Source organism: Hordeum vulgare, chromosome 2H, assembly GCF_904849725.1.
Source record: "Hordeum vulgare subsp. vulgare chromosome 2H, MorexV3_pseudomolecules_assembly, whole genome shotgun sequence".
Taxonomy (NCBI): Eukaryota; Viridiplantae; Streptophyta; class Magnoliopsida; order Poales; family Poaceae; genus Hordeum; species Hordeum vulgare.
The window spans coordinates 641,373,585-641,381,502 of NC_058519.1; the positions used below are offsets into that span (position 1 = coordinate 641,373,585).

The 7,918-nt window shown below is 47.3% G+C and overlaps 2 non-coding genes across 2 annotated transcripts; both read left to right on the forward strand.

Annotated features, from left to right (window-relative positions):
- Positions 1-6,056: 6,056 nt before the first annotated feature.
- LOC123433710 lies at positions 6,057-6,138 on the forward strand. Its single transcript, XR_006625037.1, has one exon. It is a non-coding gene; the product is annotated as a small nucleolar RNA R12 (small nucleolar RNA).
- A 77-nt stretch (positions 6,139-6,215) lies between these two features.
- On the forward strand, positions 6,216-6,300 carry LOC123433686. The gene has a single exon (XR_006625015.1). It is a non-coding gene; the product is annotated as a small nucleolar RNA SNORD24 (small nucleolar RNA).
- Positions 6,301-7,918: the final 1,618 nt, after the last annotated feature.

Genomic DNA, 7,918 nt, shown 5'->3' on the forward strand with positions numbered 1-7,918 from the left:
TTACGGACTGCCCATTGCCTATGATCCGAATTTAGGCCACGCACATTCCAGCACAGCACACGCCAACTTCTCGTGGAACGACTATCCATTGCAGATCATAGATATGGCAAAAGCAAAGCTATGTAATAGCCACTGCAACCAAAGTTCCAAACACCAAAAGGCAGCGCAAGCAGAAGTTCAACAGTACATAGAACCAGTACAGTAACAGCTAAACATGGATGGATTAAACATCAGAAGACGATGGCGCAGAGTCAGCAGGATCTTCCATAAGTCGATCCACCGTAAGCTTCTCAGGGGCTATGCCAAGTGACTGCCCTACCTCCTGAAGCACTAGGATAGGAATGGCAGGAGGTACTTGAGCATCTTCAGTCTCTTGGTACGTAGAGGACATAGGCTTGGCCTTGGGCTTCCTCTTCTTGGGGACATGTGCAGGTAGCTCTTGCAGAATTGGCTTGAAGCCATCACGCTTGATGGAGCCACGAGTACACCGTCTCACCGAGGAGTCCACCACCGGGGTGGCCTTCTTGCGGGTCCCCTTCTTGGATGGAGCACGAGAGCGAAAAGATAAGTCTTCTGATGAAGAAGTAGGACTGAGTGGGATTACCTCCTACAGTGAGAGTGAGGCAGAAGCAGGTTCCGACAGGGAAGGTCCTGAAGCATCAGCATCGAAAGCCACATCCCAGGATCGCTTGGGGATCAGAATGGGCTCAAGGATTGGCAGCTGTAATTGACGAGGTACATGCATAGCAGTAGCAGGGCCCATCAGAGCATCAAAAGTGCGTGCCCAGGACATCACCGGCGGCAGAGGAGGCTCATATAAAACCCTAGCGGCCCCAACAAAGAGGTTGGCAGACTCAGTGGGTGGAGGGGGTTTGTAGAGAACCATTGCCAGAGGGTTTTCATCATGCACCTCCTCCAACACAGGCGCTTCCTCCTCCGGCTCAGCAGCATTGTCCGGGGCAGCATCAGGACCATCAACATTAGCATCATCCTCCAGCTCGGCAACATTGTCCGGGGCAGCATCAGGAACATCAACATCGGCATCAGCAGCGTCAGGATTATGTATTGGTGGTTCTTGAGCAGCCGGTTCCGCCTCCATATCACCCTGCGGCAGATCAAGGTCCACCAACTCGTGAACCGAATCCGAGGAAGAGGGACTCGGCAGATCAATCACCATAGATTCTTGGTCTTGAACCGGATGAGCAGCAGGTGCAGCTGGTGCCGCATCAGGATCCCAACCTCCTCCAGCAGCAGGCGGCTGACCCCAGCCTCCATCATCAGCATCAGCAGGCGGCTGCCCCCAGCCTCCATCGTCAGCAGCAGCAGCAGCAGGCCCAGGATCTCCAGGTGCAAGCGGAACCGCATTCCAGCCCAGTGCAGGATATGGGGGCAAAGCAAACTGCATATTGTCATGAACAAGATGTCCAGGGAGCGGATGAGGGTTACCATTGAGGGGCATCGGGTCCTCATCATTAGGAAGAATCTCTGCAGCCGCCGTACCTAGAATGTACACAGGATCAGACCAGGAAACCTTTGCGCCACCCCAAGCAGAATATTCAGAAAAACTGATACTGCGAGGTACCAGTCGGTCATCTGGGAAGGCAGCAAACACAATAGAACGAACCAGATATGGGTCATCACTGACCCGATGGTGAAACTCCCCAAAGCTGTTAACAGCCGTCCTGAGATCTTCAGTATTGCGGAAGTCCAACGGGACCCCCAAAAGCATGAGGCAGCCCTGACGAAAACCCTCTTCGCCGCGGAACCCAAGGCCCTGATCATGACGCATGAAGCGCACAACAAAGTTTGCAACTGGCTGCGGAACCATGTGGACCGCGGCATAACTCTCAGCAGCATCCCGGAGCTCAAACAAACCAACTCCCTCAATCCAAGGTTGAGCAGACCGGACATGTAACCCTTGATGCAAGAGAAGAGCAGCAACTTCTTGCCATACCTGAATCACCTCGTCAGCCGGCGGCGCTGGATGGACGTCAGCGATGACGAAGCGCTCGTGACGTCTGGTGATGGGTACTGCCGGCGTGGTGTAGGTCCGAGGCAGCCGGTCGACCCCTCCATCAATGATATTGTGACCAGGCGGGAGGAAGAACTCGGGATCAAGCTCAAAGTTCGCCATTGCTGGAGGCGGTGGCGGAGTGACCGGTGGTGTCTCTGAGGGAGTTCGAGGAGGCGACGGCGATGAGACAGGACGGAACTGTGCCGCAGGGGTTGCTGTTTCGCCAAGAGTATCAGCAGTTTCCGAGATATCAGCGACAGGGGAGGTGGTGGGTCTCTTACAGTTCCAAGTAAGACAATTATTACGCATAAAAGAGGCTCCTCTAGATCGTGTGTGGCCCACCGTGTTGTCAGAGCATCCAGGCGAAGCCTTACAGTTTGCAGCTAGATGGCCCCGAGCGTTGCAAATAGAGCAAGAAAAGATATCCTCAACCATACTATTAATAAGTTCGTCAAAGGCCAGATGGGCCTCCTGAGAGGAAGGGATATCCGTCGTGCAATTAGGTTCGGGCCCAGGGGAAGAAAAAACCTCAGCAGGCTCATTAATGAGAGAGGAAATTTGCCCAGAATCCAAACTTGCCACCGAAAATTGATTCCCATCATTCAAAGTACCATGAATCTCGGCTGGATCAGTTGTAGCTTCTTGCTGCACGTGGGAAGTTCCGAAAATTTTGGCAGTTTGAAAATCCTCGCCGGGAGAACCGGGGGAGGAAACTTGGCAAGGAACTGTACCAAACGTAATATGCGGCGTGGCTGCCGTCCACCGGAGTTCCACCGACGGTGGTGCAGAGATGATGACACGTTCGGGGGAAGGCACCGAATAACCAGCCTGCTCAAGAGTGACTAGCTCATCATGGGAAACAGGATACCTATAGCCCTTGCAAACCTCATATTGCTGAAGGGATGCAAAAGATAGCTTCTTACGAACAGAAGATCCAGATTTGAGAGAAGACTTAATTGGTCTGGAATGCATGGCCATCAGACCTAAAGAGGCCCTCCTCTTAGAGGGGCTCACAATAATCCACTCCGCATCACATTGCTTCTTCCACAGAGCAAATTCCCGACGCAAATTAGGACCTCCATGTCCCCAAAGATGGAAGAAGCACTTAAAACCTGAGCACTTGAAAGAGCGCAATTCCAGAATGTGAAAACCAACTTGCATGCAGGAGACCTTGAAGGAGAAAACCGAATCTGTGATTTGAGAAACCCGAAACTCGATAGCCGATCCTCCAATCACCGATTCCAGAGCTGCAGCGACTGTGTCAGGCGAGAGCCGGAACACGTGACGACCAAAGGAAATCACCATAATGAAAGGGCGACGATGCTTCATAGGGTGCACCGTAAAACCCGAGTGGCGATAAACCTCATGAGAGAAAGCCAAGCCGTGCGAGAAATCCAGATCCAACGTAGAACCACCCATGCAGGCCATGCACGACCACGAGAGAAGGGTCGGGGAGGTTCACCTGAGCAGAGGGGTGGCGAGGATGGAGGAGGTGCCGGCTAGAGTTCCAGATCGCCATTGGGTCGCCGCCCTGGGAGGTGGGAGGGAGACGCCATCTGTTCTCTTCCCAGACCCAACAAAGTCTACTCAATATGTGACAAAGTTACTAGGAAAAATAATAAACTTGTAATACAGTGATTATTTTAAAAAAGTGTTCTCGGAAATGGGCTATCGTGTGTGAAGATTCATGGCTTTCAAGCCAAATGATCAATCTTATGGCCACATTCATGGCATAGTTTGTTGAAACGATCTAATATTATGCATAAGGGTGCATATTGGAATGGCAAACAATGTTGATTAATGAAGTTTTTATTTTCCTTGTATGAAAAATTCATTTTCCATTTTTCAAGTGCCCGAAATGAGTTTTTTTGTGAAGGACCTACCATATATTTGTTACAAAATTGTACCAAATCATTTTTCTAAAATACTAGGACATATTTAATGTACAATTTACCAAATGGTTTGGTGTTAAAAGCTTTTATCCACCTCTAGTGAAAAAGACAAATTGTCGCCGATTCAGTAGGAAGCGGGTCAAATTTGAACTGCAGCTGCATTATAATTTGTTATTTTTTCCAAAAATTATTTATATGTACATAAGTATCTATTTAATAAGAATTACATGGTATGGTGGCTTGACGCCGAGGTTTGGATGGTGGTCGAGGGCCCCAACTCCAGAGCGTGTGAACTTGCATGCGAGCCGTGTGGTCACCGCGTTACCTTGCATTGCCACACATTCTGGGTGGAATAGGCATGTCTGGTGGGTTAGACACTCCCTCGGTAGGTGTCAGGAAGAATAATACAATAGAAGAATCTCATGAGGAGACCGAACTAAGCTCAAACATGAATTAGCAGCCAAGTGTTTGATTAGCGGTGCGGGTAATGCACATAGACAATGGGCCTAAATTTTGGCTGAGGATGATCATCTACTAAGGAGACTCTCTTGCCAAAATTTTAGCTCAAATGGATGAACCTAGGTGACACTTGCTTTGCAAAGTACCACACTGTGCAGAAATATGGATGTTGAAGCTCGGATCAAATGAATCAATGGATTGAGCTGAAATTTGGTGCATGATGTTAATTAGGGCATATGAAGGCACTATAAAAAATATACCATTTGCACATGCCAAAGTGACACTTCCTTCACAAAGTGCTATTCTGAAAAGAATAGGAAAATGAATATTGCTGAATTATTTTCGAACTATGGAAGGAAGGGTTTCCACATATTTGAGGAATATATGATCCAAAGTATTTATGAGAATTTTTCGAGAATTTTTGGACTGACGGAATAGTAGGTTGATTCACAAACTAGGCAAAAAATAACACATGGACATGACACGTAGGCAAAACTGATGATGTGGCACCTAGTCATAGCTATGACCATCTATATTGGTCGTAATTAGCTACAAATTAGGCAGCGAAACAGGGCTATCTGCTTTACGACCTTTTCCAGTAAGGAAGTTACGACCTTTCTGATGAAAAAGGTTGTTAGTTTTTGGGGTTATGACCCCTCCGGACAGCTTACGACCAATTGGTCTCAAATGGTCATAGATTTACGACCAATTATGCGAGTGTAACTCACAGAAGGTCGTTAGTTGACATATTTCTTGTAGTGAGCCCTTAGTGGGTTGGTGGGACAGTCCAAGCACTACAAGAAATATGCTCATACATGACGTTTTTTAAGACGTCGTTGATGAATTCATCATAAATCTATAATGATTTCATCCGAGATTGTCGTAAACCGTTTGAGGGGATCAAATCTACATATAAATTACGATGATGTGAGTCAAAAATGTCGTAGCCACATAAGATGAGATCGTCATAACTTTTACGTCGATTATAAAAATGTCGTAACACTCAGAACCCTTCCCACGGATCGATGACATGGCGTCCATCCATCCATCCATCTCTCCATCCCATATCCATCCATCCATCTATCTACAAGGACAAAAACTGAAAAGGAGATAACCCCACCCACAGCCCAAAACCCTAGCTCACATCCCCTATCCTGTTCTTCCTCCCTCGTCCCCATCTCCTCGCAGCCGCAGCCGCCTCCTCCCCGTCCCCTCCCCCTCCCGATCCCCACCTCCTCCTCATACCCTACGAAGAGATGGGGGCGGTGACCGGAACCCGACGATGGGGGTGGCACGGCAGGGCCTGCTGCTCGACTAGTGGCGCGGGATCCAGGAGGACCAGGAGGTGTACGACGACCACGGCGACCCGTCCACGGCCAAGCATCGCCGCCGCCGCCTCAACCAGGCCAAGGAGCAGTGGTACGGCCCTCGGTTGCCCAGAGGGTTCTCCGTCACAGTGCACGTGCGCGCTGGCCTACCGCCGGGCCATCAGGCGCGCCTGCCTCGCCGCCGCCGCCGCCGTCGTCCTCCGCGTGGTCTGCTCCCCTCTCATCTGCACTCCTCCTCCTATTCCAATGTAGAGCCCTGGTTTCTCCGTGCTGCCTGTGCCACTCGGATTCATCGACGCGCCCTCGCCGAGTGTTCCAGCGCGGGGGATTTTATTTTGTTTTTCTTTTGTTTTGGCTTGGATGGCGAGGGTGAAGAAGAAAATCATTCAGATTCCCATTGATTTGTAAAAAAAATGAGATCTCTAACCAGCTACTACTGACTCGTCATCCAATCTACCAACTGTTGGATTCAATAGTTTATTTCTTAATTGTTTTAGTGGTGCTTGTCCGTGTTTTTCATGGAGCCAGTGATGTTATCAAAATATTTGCTACTCTTGATGGGCAACGACCCCATTTGATGATCACAACCACCAAGATCTCTGAGGCCCTTCAAATCATCTTTTATTTTTTTTGATGATTCTCTGTGCCTCAACATGGAAAGTCCTCAGATGCACCAATTCTAAATGATGGCAACTCAGCTGCTTCCTGCTTCCCTGTGCAACGTCTGTAGCTCCCCTTGTACTGACCTGCTTCTCCATGTATTGCTGTGAAAACAATATCACTGTTGCTTCAAATTCGGTTCAGGAAACACGAGAATGCATATGATTTCAGTAACATGCGTAGAGTTTTTTTTATAGCTTTGCTATGACAACAAACCCAACATCATTTTACTACCATGTGTGGAGAATATATATAAAAGGCAAAGAAAAGCTAAATCCGAAACTTAGGTTTTGTACAGGTAGTATAGTTTCAGGCCAATTAAGATTTGAGACCTTGGTGTGCTTCTTTTACATATAAGTCTGACAAAACAGAAGCAATATTGTTGCCATGGCTAATCAACAACAGGATGCGTGTGAGACAACCATACTGATAATCTAACTTAGTTTTTATCATGTGCTGAGACTTAAAAATCACCTAATGAGAACACCCAAGGTCATAATTCCATCCTGGCATCCTCCTTGTTTTTCCAAAAAAACTTTTGGAAAACACCTAATCTGTCATATATGTTCTTCTACTTCTTTGTTTTGATTGATTCCGTTCATTACCAATTACTGAGTATGATTTGTGTTCCTCGTGATATATCCTGATTGGCGGCGTTCTTGCCGACATATATGTTTTTTTCCTGCATTTGTGATCTGATTTTGGCGACCATGTTACTTCGAATCTGACATAGATTACTTCTATTAGACCCTTGGATTCCCTGTATGTGCACTTTTTTTCCTATTATGTACAGTATCTATTTGATTACTGAACAAACCATTGCTTGGATCTGGACATATGTCAGATTGAATTGGCTCACAAACAATTTTGTGAAAGGAGACTGAGCAGCTTCGACCTAGTCTCAGATCAGTCTAGGTGCCCTCTGTTCTCCAATGCCCTTGTTACTCCTAGCCCAACTGCACATTTTGAATTCGCAGATTTCAGCCTTCAGCCAAGAAAAGCCTAACTGGGCTCACATGCATGGGAATGTACTCTGTTTTGGAGCAACTTAAAAAGGATGCCTTCTAAAATCGTTAGTGCCCTTCTAAAGAATGCTTATTCCACTCTAAACCGAATACAAAAATCTGACGGGACTGTCCATATATCTTGCACTGAATCTGACCATAAGCCCAGCAAGAAATTGAATATAGGATGTGCTTTTGAATCGCTGACGACCCAAGTTTGCAAATAGACTATGGTCTTCTGATCTTTCATCTTATTGCAGTAATGTTATTCCTTCTTATTTTAATTTTCTGGTTACTTATAAAGTTTGAATTTCTCTGTGGAACTAATCAAAGATCACATCCTTCCATATTTTGATTAGGGGAGGAAGTGGAAGGAGTACTTGATGGCCTGTACAGGGAGATTCTCGGGGACGAGATGGTGTTCAGGCTCAACCAACTCGGCTGTTGGTTGCCCTTGCCGGCGACTTCTCCCTTTCCTCCTCTAATTGCGCAATGGAGTTGCCATTTAAGTAGTAAGAATAGCTTGTGCTCAGAAACTGTTTTGATTTGAAATCATCTTCT